The following is a 21,118-nucleotide window of genomic DNA, read 5'->3' as shown; positions in this document are numbered from 1 at the left end:
AAGAAATATTTTGCTGGGGCTGGGGATGTGGCTCAAGCGGTAGCGCGTTCACCTGGCATGCGTGCGGCCCGGGTTCGATCCTCAGCACCACATACAAAGAAAGATGTTGTGTCTGCCGAAAACTAACAAATAAAAGTTAAAAATTCTCTTCTTTCTCTCTTTAAAAAAAAAAAAAGAAATATTTTGCTGGAAATATGGCATTTGGAATAAAGGACAGGACAGACACTCCTGCTTTACTCTGTGTTGGTCAGATGTTATCATGAAGTCACTGTTTAGTGAACTGGAAATGTTTGAGCTAAAGAAGATAAGAGTCAGGGTCACTGAAGCTCAAATATGTGAAGAATTAGACTTACATTGTGTGACCCCCATGATATAATACATGGACCACCAGGAACTCAAAGTGAAGTTCAGCTCAAAGTGAAGTTCAGCTCAAAGTGAAGTTCAGTTCAGTGGAGACCACTGGGAGACAGAGTTCAGCTCAGAGGAAGGAAAAGCAGATGCTCATAAATGAAATGGGCTGTCTTGGGAGGCAATAAGCTCTCCATTCCTGGGGATGTTCGAGATGATTCTGGGACACTGCTTGCCAGAAATGTTGGCAGGGAGTTCCACACCAGAAAGAATTTGAACTTGGTAGTTTTTTTTTTTTTTAAACAATTTTTAAAAAAATATTTATTTTTCAATTGTAGTTGGACACAATACCTTTATTTTATTTATTTTTATGTAGTGCTGAGGATCGAAACCAGGGCCTCACACATGCTAGGCAAGCGCTCTACCGCTGAGCCACAACCCCAGCTCCTAGGTAGTTGGTTTTTGAGGTCCAAGAACAGGATTGCTCCTGCTTGTGCTCTTCTTGTGCCCTTTACCCGGTCCTCTGTGCTCCCTGGTACCCACCTGGCCTCTCCTTCCAGACTCAGGTCAGTTTCCTCATTCTCCATCTCCCCGAGCTTGCAACCTGAACTGACTGCATAACCTCCACACCTTTTCATTATTTAGCATTCTTTATTGTTCTTTCATTATCCCCATCTCATTTGCCCCTAGAGGGTAGATACCTATGTTATCTGTGACAGGATAAAACTTCCTAATCATTAGTTGGATACAGTAGTGCAAATCTGTAATTCCAACTATTTGAGAGGTTGAGGCAAGACCATCACAAGTTCAAAGTTGGCCTGAGCTACTTAGTAAGACACTGAATGAAATAAAATAAAAAGGTTTGGGGATGTAGCTCAGTGGTAGAGCACATGCTTAGCAGGTGTGAGACCCTGGTTTGATCCCCAGTACTACAAAACAAACCAAAACAAAACAAAACAAAAAACTAAAAAATTGACTGCCCCCAGCCTTCCTCTGCCCCGCCTCCTCTCACCCCCAAGATAATTTTATCCCTCACCTGTTGCTGGAAATCTTGTCTTGGCCTGCTCCTCCCAGGGCTTTTGTAATACAGAACTAGGAGACAGGACAGTAGGTGAGAGGGGGGAAGAAAAGAAGAAAATAATGAAAGCGGAGTGTCTCCACTAATCCATGCAGTGTGCAAGTGGGAGATGACAGTGGACAGAGGAAGACAAAAGCTCTGTTGACTACCAAGGACCGAGGGGCTGATTTGGAGTTTTCAGAGTGACCGTGACTGTTGCAAGGTGTAGCAAAGCAGCAAAAGAAAGGGAGTTTGAACACATGTGGTTGTAGGTTATGAACTGGACAGCCTTCCAAAGATACAAGTAAAACCTAGAATTCAGTTTTACAATTATGATCAGTGTTTGGGTTGTAGGGGTCCAGAATAGATTCAGCTCACACATCCTGTAACTTTCATAGGACTAAGCATAGTACCATGGTGTAAGTGCCCTAGTTCATAGCACCCCAGTCCCTGCAGATAGCACACACATGGTCCTGAGGCTGTGGGATCCTGAAAAAAGACACTCACTCTCTCTCTCTCTCTCTCTCTCTCTCTCTATATATATATATATATATATCTTTTTTTTTAGAGAGATAATTTTTTTAATATTTATTTTTTAGTTTTTGGCAGACACAACATGTTTGTTTTTATGTGGTGCTAAGGATTGAACCCCAGCCGCACACATGCCAGGCGAGCGTGCTACCGCTTGAGCCACATCCGCAGCCCCTCTGAGCTATGTTTTTTAAAAACACTTCCCAAGCTTGGATTTCAAGTTACAAAAGGCCTAGGAGTTAGGTTATGGGTCTCAACAGAACTTGAAGGCTAGGGAAGTTAATCAGTGTTAATCAGTTTACTTCAAGTCACAGACCAGGTTTTAGGTCTGACTGGTACTTTGACTATGCCTGGCCAGGGCTTTGTCCATAATCCAGGGAAGCTTTTAAAAAATGACCCAGGGGTCTATATGCGTGTCAATAGGGTTAGGCTTGGAGAAAAAAGGGGGTACCTGGGAGACTAGCAGTTCTGAGCACCACGTCCAGGCTCTGGGGGGTCCAGATAAGGAGGCCAAGCCTGCCTTCCCAGATCTTATGGCCGCACAGGGAAATGAGCCAGACACAGGAAGAAGTCCAATGGAAAGTTGGAAACAAGTGCTATGGTGGTGTCGTGGAAAGAGTCTGGATGTGGAATTAGACTTCCAGCTATCACTCATCCACCACGTGATCTCAGGCAAGTCCTTTCACCAGTGTGGAAGCCTTTCACCTCTTAAAAATATCAGTTCTGTAGTGCTACATATAAAAGTAATGTAAGCACTGCCCCCCAAAGCACTCTGCTCCCAGAAGTATCTCAGAAAGGCTCTTGCCTTTAACACAAGAATTAAATGGCAAGAATTATGTTCCCAGGACTTAGAACTGCCAGACCAGTGGGCAGCAGGCAAGGAGTAGGGTTGACTGGTTTCGACTTCTTTTGAGGATCCTGCCTCTGATAACTTCTCCTAGCTTTATGCTTATTTATTTTGTGGTGCTGGGGATCAAACCCAGGACCCTGCACACACTAGGCAAGCACCTGCTTCTGGGTTTAAGAACTCTGCCCCCTCCCCATGCTGGTTAAAGCTAAGTGTTTATCCCTCTCAACAAGCCTGCTATCTAATTGTGGTCTTCAGAATAAAGATCTTGGAGCTAAATTCAACCCATCTTTCTTTCTTTTTAATATTTGAAGAAAACCAAGATCTTGCCTGAGAGGTAGGTTAAAAAAGAACAAGAAGAATGAAGTAAGGCCCAGAGAGTGGGACTGACTAGGCTGATGTCACATACTCTGGACTCTCAGGCCCATCTTCTTTCTTTGGGGACTTGGAGAATTTATTAGCAAGGGATTTTATGGAAATTAAGCCTTAGTGATCTCTTATGACATCTGGTCTAGACCTCTTGCTGCAATCCTGTCTATCTTTGGAACCCCAGTGAGATATGCACTGTCTGCCTGGATTGAACCACACCTGAGGCTTGTATGAAGTCTCAGTTCAGATGGTGATCCACACTGCAGTTACCCAAAACACGGGTAAGGTCTTTCCTAAGTGCTCCCTAACCCCTAATTACACTGAATTGAAATCCTCTGTTTACCTGTCTGTCCCCAGCTAGGCTGTCAGCTGTGTAAGAGTAAGGACCTTATCTGTTTTGTCACTAACATATGTCTAGTTCTAGTCCAGTGCCTGGCACATAGTAGATCTCAATAGGTATTTGTTGAATGAATAAGTAGGCAGAGTCCACCATCAGAAAGGAGTTCCTGGAAGAAAAGGCAAATAAGTTAGATATCACAATGTACAAAATGACAGAATTGTCTCCTATTGGGTGAACTGCCTATGCAGGTACCGTAAATCTTAGAAGACAGTAGAAAATGAGAAGAGAAGCCAGGTGCGCCTGTAATCCCAGCATCTTGGGAGGCTGAGGCAGGAGGATTGGAAGTTCAAAGCCAGTGTCAGGATAAGTGAGGTATAAGCAACTCAGTGAGACCCTGTCTCTAAATAAAATACAAAATAGGGCTGGGGATGTGGTTCAGTGGCCAAGTGCCCGAGTTCAATCCCGGGTACCAAAAAAAAAAAAAAGAAAATGAGAAGTGAGGCAATTGAAGATGGGGGTGGGAGGAGAAAGGGAACCCTTCAAATCCTTGGCTTTGCTAACCTGAGAGGGCTTTTAGATGGGAAGAGATGCAGCCATGCTGGGAATAAGAGGAAGTGGCTGTGAGCTCCTAGGCTCCAGCAAGGAGAGTCTTTTTATGGGGCAAGATCCAGAAGATGGCTTCACTTGAGGGGAGGGAAGCTTAAGGAACAAGGTAGGAGCTGGTAGGAGCTTTGGACCTGGCCTGAGGGTTGTATCTGATGCTGGGATTTAAAGGGAGTAGGAGCTCTGAAAAGGCCTGGGGCAAAAAAGGAAAGGTGTGTGTGTGTGGGGGGGGAGGGCAGCTTCCTCCTCTAACCCCCTCTATTATATGGAGATCCGGAGAGGTCAGGACTTGGTGTCTTCTGCTTTATTCCATGCCCTCCTTCAGGTGTCTCTAATACTTGGGTCCTGTAAGTAGAGTTCCTAGGATAAGGATATGGAAGCGCCTGGCAGTCTTCTGAGTGGGGACAGCACGATAGGCAGGGATAGTGGGAGCTCCCTCTCCGCACCCCCTAGAAGGATCTCTCTCCCTTGGAAGAGGAGGACTTTTAGCTTCTTTTAGCTTTAGTTCACAAAGTCGTCCTTCCGCGAACCTCCACGTGAACAGACTTTTGCCAAAGGTTGCTAAGCCTGATCTAGCCACCAGGGGGCAAAAGGAAAGCAGCCCTTAAGGTCAGCGTCCCCCGTCTTCCCCACCCACTCGCACCTGAGGCCAAGAAGGGCGGTGCCTCACCTGGCTGTCACTTTGAGCCCGGTAGCTTCGTTAACTCCTTCCTGCCTAGTCTGCAGTACCTCTCGGGCAGAATCATTCGTAGCAGAACTTGGGGGACAAATCTGACAGAGGAGGGGGTCTAGGTAGAGGTGAAGTCAGATTTTCCAGGAACTCAGTTCCTTGTGCTAGCTGGACCTGGGGAAGGTAAACGTTCAGTTGGGTAGCTAGCCCCTCAAATGGGTGCAAGAGCCTGTCAGTGAAAGAGGCAAGGACTGTGGTCACCTGAGAGGGGGCCTTAGAGGAGGGATATAGAGGAGAAAGCTCAGGTAGCTTCCAAACCCAGACTTCCGGGCTCCCAGCAGCCTTCTATCCGCCAGGGGCCCCCGGCCCCAACTAGTGGGTGAAGGCGGGGAGGGTGGCCAGAGAGTGGAGGACCGACACAGAAGATGGGAGCGGAGAGGGTAGACGGTTAAGATTGGGCAAAAAGTGGACTGGATTTCACAATTCCAGGTGCGCGGCTTTGCGTGTGGCTCCTCCTGTACCAGGCAGCCGGTCAGGGTCTGACCAGCACAAGTTCCGGGATGGCGTTCCGGGCCACAAGGTGTTAAATTATGGGTGGGAGTGGGGTCTGGAGTCCCTCCCTCCCTCCTTCCTTCCTTCGCAGCGTCACCATCGCAGACTCCACCGAGCTGGAGTGCAAGGAGTTAAGTCTGCCCGCAATCTGCAAGACTGGAGCCTGAGAGGGGGAGGGGGAGGAGGGGGGAGAGCGGGAGAAGGGGGAAGCAGACTGCAGGGAGACAGCGCCAGGAACCCCCTCCCCAGGGACCTGGCCCCTGGGCCCCCAGCCCCAAAAGAGGCCCTGCCCACCCGGGGTCGTGCTCTCTTCCCTCGCCCTGCCCCCGCCCTACAGCTTTGTGTCCCCAGGAGGGTGGGCTGCAGGATTTCCAGCCAAGCCTTGGCTGCCTGCTCAGTTTTTCCAAACCCTCCAGTCGGGGAAGGCGGGAGCTCTGTCAGGATAAGAGTCCCTCCCCCGCTGCCCCCGTCGGCCCCCTCTCTCAGCCTCCCGTTTCCTGCCCCTGCACCTTTTCCAAACTCCTTTCCCTTTCCAACCTTGGCCCCTGCGCCCCCTAGCCCCACCTCTGTTGGCTCCCAAGTTCCAAGTTCAGGTTGGAGGGGATCTAGTGGATCCCATAATCTTAGGCGCTGGTAAAGCCACACTCCACAAGCCGACCCTGAGACCTAAGGGACGCCGGCGCGACTCCCCAGCCTGGCGCCCGCCCCATCCTAGAACACGGCCCCAGGCCACCAGAGAAGGTGGCTCTGGGATCCCGCCCCGGGATGGAGAAGGTGCTTGGGACGCCGGCAGAGCTGGGCAGCAGGCTCTGGGCTGCAGGTGCCAGGTCCTACAGCAGGTTTCGAGGAGGGGGCAAAGTGTTCCGAGCGCTGGCACGGTTCTGTCCAGCAAGTCTATTATATAATAATCACCATCTATCAGGAAGCCAGGAAGCCAGGCAGCTGGAGAGAGTAGGGAAGCCAGGATGCCCGGATCTGCTCTTCCTCCAGGGCCCAGGAAGGTGTCTCCACCGAGATGGGGGTGAAATGATGTGGGGGGTCGAGGGGCAACTGAGGGGCGTCAGGCAATCCGACTGCTGCCTCGAAAACCCCGCCCTCATAACGCTGACTGACAGTACGCTGAACCAATGATTGAAGTCATTGTGGGGCTCCGGGTTAACCCTTTCTTGGGTCCACGGTTGCTTCAGCGCGTGGAGTAGCTTCCCAGGAAATGCTCCCCTGGCCCGACCCGCTCCCACCTTCTCAAGCTACTAAACGATCAGATGAGGAATGTCAGCTGGAAGATCGGTTCTTCCCAGTAATTCCAGTAACAGGAAGATACGTAATTTCAGATAATAAGCATCGCTAGGGCCTCCCCTACTCCCATCCCCAAAGTAAATAAATTATAACACAAGATGTGGTTGTGGGTACACACTGTGTTTCCAGAAAAGGCCCCTAATGGCGCTGGCACAGCCACAGTGAGCCACGAACAGGCACCCTCACACACCCTTACCCATGCCGGCACGTCCACCCACAAATGCCCACACCGACTCTCGCTGACACACCTGTGACATCCCTCGTGACACAGTGACACACAGATATACGGAAACACAGTGGTTCCCCGAGTTCTCCAGTAGAGGGAGCTGCTCGATTCCACCAATGGGCCGCTCGCCTCTTTTTTTCGCTCCAGGGTTCCACCCAGAACTCGTGGCTGCCCAGAGCTCTGCTCGGCATCTCGACCTGGAACCTACGCTGGGGGAATGAGTCACAGCCCCACCCTGGGGAGCGCTCCGCTCCACATGGCTGCTCCACAGAACATACCGAACACTCTTGAACTTGACTGTGTACCACATTTGAGACCCCTTGCAACAAGTCCACCATCATCCCTACAAACATTGTTTTCTGGACCTACTATGAATTGAACTTGTGCCAAAAGGATCCGAAAAGGCCCATGTGGCTTGTCATATACGTGATACTGACCCAAGTAAATGGAGTGGACCCTCCTAAAAACTATTATGTTTTAGGACCGGCCCTCTGCTTTGAGATCCAGTCTATCCCCTGGGGATCCTGGAGAAAAGAAAAGAAATTAAACCCTAATTCCCAGAGCCAGGTACTATCCTAGGTGCTGGGATAGTCACTCTGGGCTTCAGTTTCATCGCCTTTAAATGAAGATAAGACTTTTTTTTTAATATTTATTTATTTATTTATTTTAGTTCTCGGCGGACACAACATCTTTGTTGGTATGTGGTGCTGAGGATCGAACCCGGGCCGCACACATGCCAGGCGAGCGCGCTACCGCTTGAGCCACATCCCCAGCCCCAAATGAAGATAAGACTTAACTCAGAATTATGACGTTTCAACCCCTAACCTAGCACAATTCTTAGTAGGCACTTGGGAAAGTTTTGTTGATTGGATTAAAGCATGATAGTGAGATAATGTTCATGAAAGTGCTTTGTAAACTGTGATTGTGTTAGGCACACAGGAAAGGTTATGTTATCATCTGTTTGTCAGGGTATCTTCATCCCCCTACTACACACACATTTGAGCCTCCCCAGACCTTGCTCAGTACCTAGTTTCTGGAACCATCAATCCATCAAGTCAAGATTTACTGAAGTTCCACTATGAACCTAGCCAGGACTTGAGCCAACCTTGGGTGAACACAGAGGATAGAAGGCATAGTCTGAGCCCTTAAGAATCTTTTGGCGGGCTGGGGATGTGGCTCAAGCGGTAGCGCGCTCGCCAGGCATGCGTGCGGCCCAGGTTCGATCCTCAGCACCACATACCAACAAAGATGTTGTGTCCGCCGAGAACTAAAAAATAAATATTAAAATAAATAAATATTAAAATATTAAAAATTCTCTCTCTCTCTCCTCTCTCTTTAAAAAAAAAAAAAGAATCTTTTGGCACCAACCAGACATACACACAGGAGAAACAAGGAAAATACAAGTAAGCATTTAGATGGGTGGTGCACAAATAATAGGTGGTCAGAAGAGAGGGAGGTCACTGGAGCTAGAGCTTTCTGGAGAGAGAGGACAATGGGAACAGAAAGGAGCAAATAGACTTGTTAGTTTCATTTCCTTCTGAAATAGTCAATGCTTATCAATTGTTGGTATTAATTCTGGGTGGGTGGGGAAGGTATCCAGGGATAAAGAAATCCAACTTCTAGTCCTGGGCTTACCATGGTCTAGTTGTGTAATCCTGAGTAAATCCTTATATAATGCAAGTCTCAGTTTCCTCATCTGTGTAATGGGGCCAAAATATCTTTCTTGCAAGTTCATGATGAACACTGAAATAACATGTGATATGCTTTTAAAAACTGCCTTATAATTTCTTTTTCAATGTATCTACTATTCTATAGGTGGAGAGAGAGAGAAAGAGAAAGAGAGAGAGATAGGTAGAGAGGTAGGTGGGGGGAAGAAAGCCTTTTAAGGTTAGGAGAAATTTCTTTTGAGAAGACAAAGGTTTCACTTCCACAAACATTTTCTTACCATCCACTTTACACCCCTGCTGAGACTTGAGATGAAAATTCAGTCTATGTCCTCATGGTGTACTAGGAGAGAGAGAGAGAGAGAGAGAGAGAGAGAGAGAGAGAGAGAGAGAGAGAGAGAGATGAATAAAAGAGATGTTCAGTGCAAAATGGATGTGGGTGGGTACATTGAAGAGGGAAGCCTGTGCGGTGTGTGTGTGTGTGTGTGTGTGTGTGTGTGTGTGTGTGTGTGCGCGCGCCCAGGCAACTCCATCCAGTCCGCACATATAGTAGGGTAGGTTTGTGGGACCTCTCGCTAGCCTGGGATGCTGTTGGTGCGTCTCCTCCCCAGTCCTCAGGAATGGGTAGGAAAGAAAGACAGAAGCCCCCCTCCCCTCCCCCGGGCCAACCTGCCTCGCGCTAGCCGGCTGGGCGCCTTACCGAGTCAGACCACTGGGAGGCTGGGGGAGCCGGGTTGGGCGAGGAGACGAGCGAGATGGGGGAGCTCTTATTTTGACAGGGGCCTCTCCGGGCTCTGGTATGAAGGCAGAAGGAGGCAGCCAGAGAGCCCCGATGCTTATTCAGGCTGGGGAGAGGAGCCGAGTGGAGGGGCGAGCGAGGCTCCGGCAGTGCAAGGGAGCCCGGGGAGGCGGCGGCGCGCGGCAGAGCCAGTGGCCGGACATGCCCCGGACCCGGGGCCGCTGCACCACCGCCGCCGCCCGGAGCCAGCCGGCCGGACGCCCGCACGCCTGGGTCCCCCGGCGCCGCGCCGCCCGGGGGCTGCGACCCGGACCCTCGGCGTCCGACCAACAATAAGCGCCTAGACAGCCCCCTCCCCGCCCCGCGCCCGCCGTCCCCGCGGGCCTCGGGGAAAGTGAAAGGAGGAGGAGAAGGAAGGAAGGAAGGACGGAAGGAAGGAAGGAAGGGAGGAGGAGCTGGAGCAGGACTCCGAGCCGTGAGGTTCGGGGCCGAGACCCCAGCCCCGAGCCCCGGCCGGAGCGGGTGTGCACCCTCTCCCGCCGCTGCCCGGCGCCCACGACCATGCTCCGCCGTCGGGAGGCAGGAACCCAGGCTCCCAGCGATCCCCGGATACCCTCTCCCGGGCCGGGCTGGTACTGAGATCAAGGCATCCAGGATCAAAAGATTACCGCCTGCCCGCCCTCTCCGCACGTCCAAGTGGCAAGCAGGAGGACCCCAATCCACCCTCCGACCCTCACCTGGTCATGGCTTCCAGCTCCGGCCTGGCGTGAGGACCCCCGACCCGCGCGAGGTGAGGGGTGGGCTGGGGGCTAGGGCGAAAGTCATGGCAGGCCAGCAGCAGCGTGAGGAGGGAGATCCAGTTTGAATCGGGGAGGGGAAACACAGTCTGATTGTTTCTTGCCTTCTGGCACGCACCCCCAGACTGTTCAAGGGGAGGGGGACGCCCCCAGGGTCAGTGGAAGCTACTCGTAGGCCCCCAATTAGGTTGGCAGCCCCAAAGCATAGGGAGAAGGGCTTAGGGGCAGCCTGGGGACCCTGCCACCCTAGCATAGAGAACAAGGCCGGCCTTGGGCCAGCTGGAGCAGCGAACCCTGCCCTGGGGGCTTCTGGGAGATGTAGTCCCCCTCCCAGGCTCAACAACCCCCTGGGTCCCAGCACCCCAGCACTCCTTCCTTGGCTGATGGGAGTTTCCAGAAGGAGATGGGTTGGGGCTGGAGAGAGCTGGGGTCACCCTCTGCCCCCAGGCACTGCCTTTGAGCAGTAGGAGCCCAGAGACTGGGGGAGCCTTCTCTGCCAAGGATTCTGAGTGCTGTGGGCTTGGCTGGGGGTGGGGCAGTCACAGTTCCTTGGAGGTGTCCCTGTACTGCTAAGGGGAGGTGGCCCCTGCCTTGGTCCAAACAAGCCTTTGGGAAGAATGTGAGGAAGAAAAGTGAGACTTAGGCCTTTTTCCAAACGGGTAGTACTACCTCAGGGCTGCTGGAATTTGGTTTCAGGCAACAGGGAAGTCGGGTCTCCCCTTCTCCCTCTTGGGGGCTGAGAAGGGGAATGTCCCTTAAAGTCTGGGAGTCTGGAGGGTGTCTCCCTGGAGCAGTGAAGCCAGGATCAGCTTCTGTCTGTCTGTCCAGCTTCCTTCCTTCCGGGTTTTTCTGACACCCCCTCCCTCCCTCCTCCTCCTGTCTGCTGCTTGGGGTGTGTGTCTGTGTCCCTGTCTGGGGGGCCTCTGCTGCAGGAGGAAAGGTGTTCTTCTGACAGAGGTGAGCTGGACTTGTGCCTGAGTCCTGGGAAAGGGTCTCTGCAGCCCCCTTGATCTTTTCCCCTCCTTCCCTCCTAACCCTGGCACACTGATTTACCTGGGAAGGCTGTCTGCATTGTATCTGCCAAAATCCCACTAATGTCTCTGAGCAGCTCTTTCAAAGATACCTGGGTCTGGGGTTGGGGTGGTGAGGGCTTCCATTCTCCTTCTTCTTTCCATCTCCTTGACTCTCCAAGGAGCAGCCACTTCCTCAGGGCAGGGATTCCTCTGCTACCCCCCAGCACAGGCTAGGCTGCCTTCTCTGGGTCAGGACCATGATTTCATGGCCCCAGGGGAAGAGCATGCTGAGTCCCAGTCTTCCTGGTGTCTGTTCTGAGGCCTGGCTGATAGATGCCTTAGGACTGAGTGAGCCTGGAAGAGGAAGGTGAGGGGCAAAGTGGGAGGCAGGGATCTGGTACTAGGAAGGAAGACATTGCCTTCCCCAAGGGATCTGTCTCCTTGGCCTAGGAGGACCAGACCTGAAAGCCCAGCTTTTTGGCCACTTCCTTCTAGGGGGTTCTCAGTTACCCCAATTGGGATGAGGGTTCATGTTGGGAGAAGTGCTGGTGAAGGGCAGCAGACCTATAATCTTGGGTCCAGAGTGACTCTTGTGCCCCAGGTAGCAGGGGCTCTATAGCTGGAAATGGGTTCTAGAGGTCCATAGGAAAGCTCAGAACAAGTCTATAATTACTAGAGTGGAAAATCTGGGAGTGGGCAGATATGCAGGGTCCTAAAGAAGGATTGGTGGTCCAGCCACAGAAATCTGGGGTTCAGCACATCAGTGCTAATTTGGAAACCAGTGATTTTGCTTGCTGAAAGTGCATTGGGCACCCATGACTCTGCTTAGCTAGTTCCTGCCACCTGGTACCTGAATTAGGCAGGAGCCCTAGGCCAGTGGCTCAACTTCCATGACCAGGCAGGGCAGTAGCCTTCTGGGCAGAGGCCTAGCTGGTGGCAGTGTCGACTCAGCAAGGGCTGGAATGCCTGGCACCTGCTTTAGATTAAAGGAGATGCTGTGCAAAGGGGGGGCTGCCTGCCTTTGGGGGGAGTGGCTGGGATGGAGCTCCAGGGAGCCCTGGAGGGTGGTGGGAGGAAAGTGCTAGGGGCTGCAGGCAGCAGCAGCTCTGGCAAGAGTGGAGGGAGCCAGTGCTCACCAGCTCTACAGGCTCTCTCCAGGGAGTCTAAGTGGAGAAGCTGGGACACCACCCCCCACACACCGCCTCTGGCGCCTGCAGGCTGAAGTTCTGTCCCAGCGCCCTGGGGCAGCTCTGGGGAGCCATGGTGTCTGTGTCCAGTCTTCCCAGGATCAGAAGAGGCCCTCAAGGAGGTGGAGGGCACTGTGGGGTTCCTGCTGCCCTGATGCCATGCCCACTCTCCCCGAAGCTCTTTGGTTGCTGATAGTGAGGAACCTTAAGAGCCTGGGCACCCAAGGGTGACAGGAAAATGGCATCCCTTGCTTCCTTGTACCAGAACCCTGGGCACTGCCCTGTTGCTGACTAGAGGTGAGGGATGAATAAAGGGGGATGGCACCGTGGGAAAGTGGGCAGCTGTGGGAGCGAAGCAGCTACAGGCTGGGTGCCGCGGGCAGGGAGCCTCTGCCAGCCCGCTCTCCCTGGGGTGGGGCTGGCTGTTCCAGGGACTGGCTCAACCTGTTGAGCACCTGGCTGCTCTAGCTTGGCATCTGTGCCCCTGCCTGCCAGACCCAACAGCTGCCCACCCATAGCTACTCTGGAGGTTCACACCAGGGATCTGTGGAAAGAGACTCAGATTGGCTCTAGGGACCACAAGGGCTCTTGCCATGGCTGAGTATCTCTTCATGGAGTGCTAATTTTCCAACCTCTAAGCCCCACAGCTGAGGCTTCAGAGCTGGAAAGCCAGGGTCATGGGCTGAGGGGCCAGGTGAAGAAGGCCATAGCCTTGGAGCAGCTGAACTGCTGCATGTCACTTGGATGGGCGGCCCTGAAGGCAGCCTGGAGTTACAGCCTGGAATTTCCTCTGCTGGGTGCCAGGGCCAGGCCTCTACAGCCCCGCCCCCAGCCTGGCCTGACCTCCCCTCTCCCCCCTCCCTCTGTGAGCTCTGCTGACTTTCCCTAGAGGTTGGGGGAGGGGCAGTGAGGGTATCCTGGCTGCCATGGGAGGGGTAACTTCCTGGGTGTGGGGTATGTTGTGTTTCACTGCCTCAGTCTCCCCTAGGGGCCTCTTGTGGAGAATAGGGAAGTCTTGGTCCCTTACCCTGTCCTGAATTTGTGGAGTTCTGGAAGACGCCTAACTCTGTATGTCTGGGCTGCCCCCCACCCTCTCTGACCCCTTAGTTTTCAGCTACACTAGGGCTCTTCTAGCAGCCAGGGAAGCAGAGCCATAGGCTATCTTAGAGAAAGTGGTCACTGCCACTGTCAGTGGTAGGAGCCAAGGCCTCTCCTTCTTTGCCTCCTGTCCAGCAGCTCAGGCCCTCCCTGTCTGGCTGTGGGCCGGCTGTACCTCCTAACCTTGGTGTCTCTTTCTGGGCCCCCTTTCTAATGGTCTGGGACTCAGTCTTCTCCTGCCAGGGTTGGTAGCCCTGGGCGAGCCTGTCTTCCCCTCCCCCTCACTCTCCACCCCCCAGCCTCTACTGGGAATGGCCCTGAATCCAGCATTTCTAGCATTTCGAAACCAGGATTGTTTTGAAATCCCTGTGTGCTTCTCCACCCCCTCTAACTACCCCGCCCCCAGGGGTTGTCCTCTAATCTGACTTCACGCTGTGCGTTGTGTGGTGGCTCCTTTGAGTTTGTGTGCTAGCACATGGCCATGTACTACTTTGTGTGTATGTGGCTGTGCGTGTATCCCAGAGTAGGTGTATCTTCTGTTGGCAGCTCTGTGTGACTGGCCAGTATCCTGGATGTTTCCTGACCTCTCTTGAGCTGTCTGTACATTTGGGCATCTCTGTGGGTCTTAAGGGGCTACTTGTGAAGAGTTTGGGGTATAAGGAGATACTTTGTGCCTGTTTTCTGATTGCATGCATCTGGGGTTATCTGTGAGGAATGTGTGCTGGGGTGTGTCTGTGATGTGTGCATGTGCTTGTGCTCACACACTCACTCCTGAGCTTTTCATCTCCCCCCTCCCTGGGAACATGTCTGGGGTGTGTAGTCACAGGTCTCCTGCAGCTCCCTGGGACATGGAGTCCTCTGCCCTTTGATAGGGAGGTTTCTTGGAGTAGGGCCGAGGCGTCTGGCAATTCTGTGGTCCTTGGAGTGGGGATTCTTTGGGATAAATGGTTTTTGCCAAGAGCTGGAGTTTCTCCTTTTCCCTCTCCCTCTGCCCTTTGCTGCCAGGGGCCGGACAACACCAGTCCACCCTCTTGTCCTAAGGATACAGTGGTGGCAGTTACAGTGTAACAGTGCTCTAAAATAAAGGGCTAGGGAAAGGAGAGTGACCCCTTCACCCCTAAGAACATTTGCTTCATTGGGGACAGGGAACAGCCAACCAGAAGGAAACTGCAAGCTTGGTAGCAAATTTAAGGTTCAGAACAGTTGATTTCCCCTGCTAGGGGCAAATAACAAAATAAGATAAGACACTCATATTTTCAGCCTGAGCCAAAGACAGAGGACCATGGAATCCAGGCCCAGGCATTTGGGGTGGGACCAGCTGCTATTGTATCCTTGATCCAGGGAAGTCCTTCTTGATGTTTTATCTCATTCCCTCCTACTGCAGTTAGACTGTGTTCTGCAGGAGGGGAGGGCCCAAGGGTTTTATTTTTTGTTTGTTTGTTTCTTTTTTGGTACCGAGGTTCAAACCCAGGGGTGCTTTACCACTGAGCTACATCCCCATCCCATTTTATATTTTTTTAATTTTGAGACAGGTTCTTGCCAAGTTGCTTAGGGCCTCACCTGGTTGCTGAGGTTTAGCTTTGAACTTGTGATCCTCCTGCCTCAGAGCCGCTGAAAATATAGGCATGAGCCACCATGCCCAGCTATTTTTTGTTTCTTTTGGGCAAAGCAAGGGTGGTGATGGTGGACTTATATTTGTGTGGGATATGGGCTCTAGAAGCCCTGAAACCTTGTTCTGACTCAGTTTCCCATTCTGGAATCTCAGGCAATAACTGAATGCTTTCCTCTAGAAGTATATGTGGCAAGCCAGGGAGGAAGAAGAGGGCCAGGGAGGAAGAAGAGGGCCAAGGCAGGGGCTGTTTGTATGGTTTGAAGACCTGTGGAGACAGCAGCAGGGGTGAGCATGAGGATAGCTGTTCCTTTTAACCCCCCTCCCTGTGGCCTCTGGTCCAGGGCACAATGGGAAGGAAGGAGGGGGAGAGGCACAGGTTGGCACAATGTTCAGTGACCCAGCGGGGGGAGGGCCTTGGCAAAGACTTTTCAGTTTGTTTCTCAATCTGTCTCTGAGACACGCACACACACGTCATTGCAGACACCTTCAGGAGAGGAGCCCAGAAAAGTCACCCAGGTGTTGGTAGGATAGGGTGGTGCCAGATGGGGCCATGTGGAACCAGCCGTGTTCTTGTAGGCTGATACCCTGTGCCCTGCGCTACCGGTCCCCTAACACTGAAAGCTGAGCCCAGCCAGAGGACCCCTCCCAGCAGCCCTGGGAGCAACACAGGCTGGAGAGGGTTAAGTCTGGTTGGCAGGGACCCCCCCCCACACACACACCAGTGCAGTAAGAGAGAGGGAGGGGTGGTTAGCAGCTTGCTCTAGTTGGCGTCTCTCCCAGAATTCTTCGGAAAAGAACTCCCCTTTGACCCCCAGTACAAACTGAGCCCAGCCACCAGCTTCCCTCCCGCCTACTGTGGGAGCTTCACCCAGCCCCCTCTGTTGAACTGCTCACCCCAGGCCCTCCCACCCAGACCAGGTCCCCAGGACTTTGTGTCTTCAGGGAACCAGGGTTATAGCCAAAGAGACCACACAGGGACATAGGCCCTGCAGCTATTCTTTTTCCTGACATAGGGTAACCTGGGGGTGGCTGCATTTGGAAGCCAGGGTCCTCAGGCCTCCCTGGCCTCCCTCCCCCAGGTCCTCAGGCCAGGTCGTGGGAGTCCTCCGCCTCTCCTCTCTCCCTGTGGGGCCAAGCTCTCAGGGAGCTCTGAGGTCTTCCAGTGCTTCTCCTTTCCTGCTTCCAGGATCGGGAGGGGAGTGGCGTTGTGGGGCAACTGGGTCAGGCTTGGCTCCCAGCCAGTCCACAGAAGTCCTAGCGGGTGGGGGTTCTGAGCAGCCAGAGACTTCCTGGAGCTGCAGGCTGTGTGTACGTGTATACATGTTTATGTTGTGGGGGCGCTGGGGCTGGGGTTCTGGGAGGAGCAGGGGCATAGATTGCTGGTCTGGGGCTTCTAGTTGTGACCCTCTCTCCACAGGGAGCCCCCTTCCCAGATCACACCCTTGAGCCTGAGCCCGACACATACTTTTCCAGAGGTGAGAGGTCCATGTGCTCTGTGTGTCCTTTTTGGCCTCCCTGATCTGTGTCTGCAGCCGCTGCAGCATCCTGGCTTAGCCTCCTGCCTGGCAGTTTGTCTTTTGGGCTCCCTTCTCCTGGCTTTCTGCCTCCCCCCCTTCTCCTGCGTTCCCCTTCTCCCAGAGGAGGGGTCTTTTCTAGCTCCTATTGGGCAAATAGCCTTCAACTTAGGACTGGGAGGGATTGGGGGCAGGGCTGGGACAGGAAGGGTTAAACCTGGACTCCAGTGAAGGGCCAGTGCTATTCCAAGCTGCATCTTTCCCTGGGAAAGTGGGAGAGTCATCCCAGCCCCCCTGGAGGACAAGGTAGATTTCCCGCTCCCTGGCTTTGGCCTCTCCTGGCTCAGTCAAACTGCCAGCCACCCCAGTGTGATTTCTGCTGCCCAGGCCCTATAGGTGCACCTCACATATACAAGCACAAGCATGTGTTCGTGCGTGCGTGTGCACACACACACACACACACACAGTTTTTTTTCTCTCTCTCTCTCAGCCTCCCTCCCTCCCCTTCTTCCTTACTTAGCAACAACTCCCTGAATTCATAACAAACACTCCTGTGGGCTCCTGTTGGACTAGGGAAAGCTAAAGGAAGCCAGGGATAAGGAGGTGCTTCTCCTGGACCAACCTCAGGAAGGAGAGGCTTCTAGTCAGTTCACCTAATGGCCCCTTCCCTGCTGGAGGCCACTACCCCATGGAACAGGGAGGAAGTGGACTTGCTTTCAACTCAGGCCATGAAAAAATGGGGATCAGTGGACAGGTGTGGCTGAGCAGGTGGGTGGGGAGCAGGGCTTGAACTCCACCCTTCCCTGGCAGGTCAAACTTGACCTTTGACCCTTACCTGGGGTTTGAGAGGGACCTCAGACTCCATTCTAGCCTAGGGCATCTCTCAGCAGGGACTCTGTTCTGTTGACCTGGAAATTTGCCTTGCGACCTTGCTGACTGTTAGGGACCTGGATGGGTGAGGAGGTAACGGATTGGAGTGGGCGGGGCTGCTGCTAGTACCAAGAACTTTGCTCTCTGGTAGCTTAGGCCAGGCAGGGCACCTGTGTAGAGGGGGTGAGGCACAGTGCTTCTTTGATCTCCTCTCCTGGCAGGAACTGTGACCTCCAGTGCTGGACCTGGACTCATCGGGAACGGAGGGAGGGTGTGTGGGATGAGGATGAGAGACTGGAACACTCATTTCCATCGCAGCAGGAGGACTGATACCATGGCACATCTGCATTGTGCATTGGTTAAGAACCCAGTTGCCAAGTTCATCTAGCTCTTCTGACTATGGGCTGTATGTCTTGGGCAAGCTTCCTAATTTCCTGTTCCTCCCTTTTCTTACCTGTAAGATATGAATGATAAAAGTTCCAGGCATTGGGGCCTGTGCTTTTCGTCCCAACTACTTCAGAGGCTGAGGCAAAAGGATCCCTTGAGACTAGAGGTTTGAGAGTAGCCTGGGTAACATAATAAGCCTCTGTCTCCCTAGTAGTAGTAGTAATAACAATAATAATAGTGATACTAATAAGTACTTTTTACTAGTTGTTCTGAGGATTCAGTTATACAAGGCAAGTGAAGGACTTGAGTAAAGGCTCAGTAAATGTTTGGGATCCCCCTCCTTGTTATTTGCCAGACTCTTCACAGGAGCTCTTGACCTTCCCAGGGGCTTTAGCAGGGGAAGGCTGGAGCATGGGCCTCCAGCACTTTCCAGCACTCCTGAGTCCTCAACTCTAATACCATTCCAGACCCAACTTCTTGCTGCCTCAGTTTCCCCACTGTTGATGTCAGATGACACCTTGATTGCAAGGTTTCCAGATGGCCAGGAGACCTGGAGAAGGATAGGGAGCTATGGACTTTCTCCCTACCTCCCCACACTTTTCAGGGCTGAGCCCTCCCTCCCCCAGGCTGTTTCCTCCGTTCAGCTTCAGCACCCCTCCCACCATCCATCCCCTGCTGCTCTGTTCTTTCATCTGGCTGAACAAGACACTCAGTCCTTAAATGACTTCAATGGCTGCCTCCTCTCCTTCCTGGCCTAGGGGTCAGGGACCTTCCTTGGGGAGAAGAGTGGAGAGTGGTAGTGTGGAGCTGTGCTATGGATGGTGGTTGTTAGGCCTGCCTCAGGTCTCAGGGTTCCCTGGATTCCCTGTCTGGGCATTTTTCTTTTTCTTGAGTGTGGAGGGGCAATGCCTGGGCCTGTGTGCATAGAGAAGCCCAAGTGGGCATGCCTGGCACCTGCTGGCTGCAGAGGGTCAAGTGTACCCTTAGGTCCAGAGAGCAGCAGAGTCATCAGCATCCATGGTGTCCAGAAATTCTCCCAGGGCTGTGTGGGGGAGTGTGGGCCGTGCTGGAGAGAGTCCTGCTTTGGGGCTGGAGGTTGTAGCTCAGTGGTAGAGCATTGCTTAGCACATGTAAGGCCTTGGGTTTGATCCCCAGCACTGCAACAAAAGAGAAAGAGAAAGAAAGTAAGTTATTTAGTTCTGTCTTAGCCTGTATGCCCTGGAGCAAAGAATGCCACTGGGTGCCCAGAGCTCCCAAAGACCTTGGGATGGGAATGGGTAGTGGACGGACTGAGGCTTGGGAACTTCTGCTTGAGGAGCCCTGGAGTAGATAGTGTCACTCACAACAAGGGGAGCTATGTAAAAAGATGGGTGGAAATCTAGGGATTAATGTGGCAGAAGTGCCTGGGATACCAAGGCACCTGGGTCTGAGGCCTAGGTTTGCTGGCTGGTGCCCTCTCTGGTCTGGCACCAAGAGAGATAAGCCAGAGCCCCTGGCTATGCTCCCTTCTTCCTTCTGGAACAGAGAGGATCTCCTTCTTCTATGAGCCAGGCGTGGGGGGTGGTCAGAGATCACTGTCTGCACGGGCCATGCCTCACTGCTGGGCTGGCCATGCCTTCAGTGCCCAGCCTCTGGGGCCTGTTCCTTGGGCAGGCTGGGGCTATTTTTGGGATTGGGCTGGGGCTCTGGGGCTGGTTTCAGATGTTCCAATGTGAACAGGAGAAAATGGGAACAGATGGCTGGAGGGTTCTGATCAGCGGGTCCTGCTGGGAGCAGGTTATTTTTAGGGACTTGTTAACCCTTTGGGAGCTTCTGGGGCCACCCTGAGAGGTATAGCTCTCTCTAGCTTAGAAGAGAACAGGTCTTTTTCCTGGATCTCCCAGTTTCCAGAACTGCTTGTCAATTGCCCTTTTCTTTCTCTCAGGCCCTCCACTCTTTAAAGAAGCCCATGGTGAGTGAATAGGCCATGTTTCCTCCCAGCCCAACACTGCAGGGGGATTACCAAGGGGTCAGGCAGGGAGAGGGGTGTTTGATGGAGGGGATGCTGGTCATTGTGGAAGGGAAATCCCCTTCACTTGCCTCCTGGGGTTTTAGACACAAACCTGAAGCTAAGAGAGTGCACAACTGCTCTCTGGGTTCCTGCTTTGGGTTTGAGTATGTCAGTGAGCCTAGGGGTGCCCAGGGGCATGGTAGCAGAGGGAGCTGGCCTCCTCAAGGAGACCAGAGGAAAAGCTGAGTCTTTGTACTCGGTAACACTAATATGATGCTCATGGGCCTTGCTGACTTGGATACTAGAAGGGCAAATATCTTGACAATGCCTACTTTTACCACATGCCCATGTATTTGGGTGCTATTGCAAGAGATTAAATTAAAACTAAAATTAAAAAATTAAAGACCATCTCCTGATGGTCAGAGGAGATTCTGAGTGAATCTTAGTTATTTTATTAGTTAGTTCCACTACTGTATCTCACTCTGTAAACTTATCTTCATTTGAGAGTTGGGAATGTAGCTCAGTGGTAGAGTGTTTGCTTAGCATGTATGAGGCCCTAGGTTTGATCCCCAGCAACCAGCACACACACACTCACATACTCACACACTCATCCGCATTTTGTAGATGAGGCTTGGAGGGATGAAGGTATGGATAGGGTCTCATAGCTCAGAAGGGATGGAGTGTGATTGGCCCCTGTCTGCCTGACTGCAAAGCCAGTTCATATTCCACTATACCATGGTGCCTACCAGGATCCCAGGCTGTGGGGGCCACTAGTCTACCTCAGAGTACAGGTTTATGGAATGAGTGTGGAAAAGGAGGCCTGGGGGCAGGGGACCCTGCCTGACTCTGTTCTTACAATCCCCTAAAGCCCTTCTTGCCTGAGGGTGCCAGGACTGACACCAGAAACCCCATTTGGCCTTCCTGTCTCCCCTGCAGGAGGATCACAGGCATACATCCTGTCTCATCACCCCACCCCCACCCTGTCCTGGCCCACATGCCCCTGCTTCCTGGAGGGTCATGGCAGTCTGGATGTCAACGTGGGCAGAACTCAATAGCCCTCTAGGTGCTGCTGGTGCCAAGAGTTTAGGCCAGGCAGGCAAGGTGAGGGTGCTGGAAGGATGTGTACCTGGGGGAGAGAGCAGAGCCCGGCAGGCAGGCAGGCAGGCAGGCAGGCGTTGGGTGAGGTCCCGCCCCATGGTGTGCTGGCTGTGCCAGCAGCCTGCCCGCACTCCACTCCTCCCACAATGGCTCCATTGTTCCAAGCAGCCAGGCAGTTTGGAGGAGGTTCCTCGGCCACCCCTACCCCCCTAAACAGGGGCCAGATTAACCCCTTGGAGGACTGAAGCCAGGTGATGGCCACAGGGAGCGTCCCTGCTCTTCTCTCCCTGTTCTGAGAATCCAGGCTTGT

General features: G+C 52.9%; 1 protein-coding gene and 1 long non-coding RNA gene across 4 annotated transcripts in view; one reads left to right on the top strand and one right to left on the bottom strand.

The window, feature by feature from the left end:
- Positions 1-2,113: 2,113 nt before the first annotated feature.
- LOC113188178 (uncharacterized) lies at positions 2,114-6,343 on the bottom strand. The gene is made up of 3 exons (XR_003301510.2): positions 6,230-6,343; positions 4,766-4,939; positions 2,114-3,658 (listed from the first exon to the last, which is right to left on the bottom strand). It is a non-coding gene; the product is annotated as an uncharacterized LOC113188178 (long non-coding RNA).
- A 3,158-nt stretch (positions 6,344-9,501) lies between these two features.
- Positions 9,502-21,118, top strand: part of Bcl9l (BCL9 like) — a 29,560-nt gene continuing 17,943 nt past the window's right edge. For 2 of the 3 annotated variants that reach the window (XM_026396320.2, XM_026396319.2), the window contains exon 1: positions 9,502-10,032. The gene's annotated coding sequence lies outside the window, so the exon portion shown is untranslated. Of the gene's footprint in view, positions 10,033-16,366; positions 16,425-21,118 lie in introns of all 3 variants that reach the window. The other variant, XM_026396318.2, reaches the window with a different exon arrangement.

This window comes from Urocitellus parryii, chromosome 4, assembly GCF_045843805.1.
Source record: "Urocitellus parryii isolate mUroPar1 chromosome 4, mUroPar1.hap1, whole genome shotgun sequence".
Taxonomy (NCBI): domain Eukaryota; kingdom Metazoa; phylum Chordata; class Mammalia; order Rodentia; family Sciuridae; genus Urocitellus; species Urocitellus parryii.
This window is presented reverse-complemented; position numbering and strand designations above follow the sequence as displayed.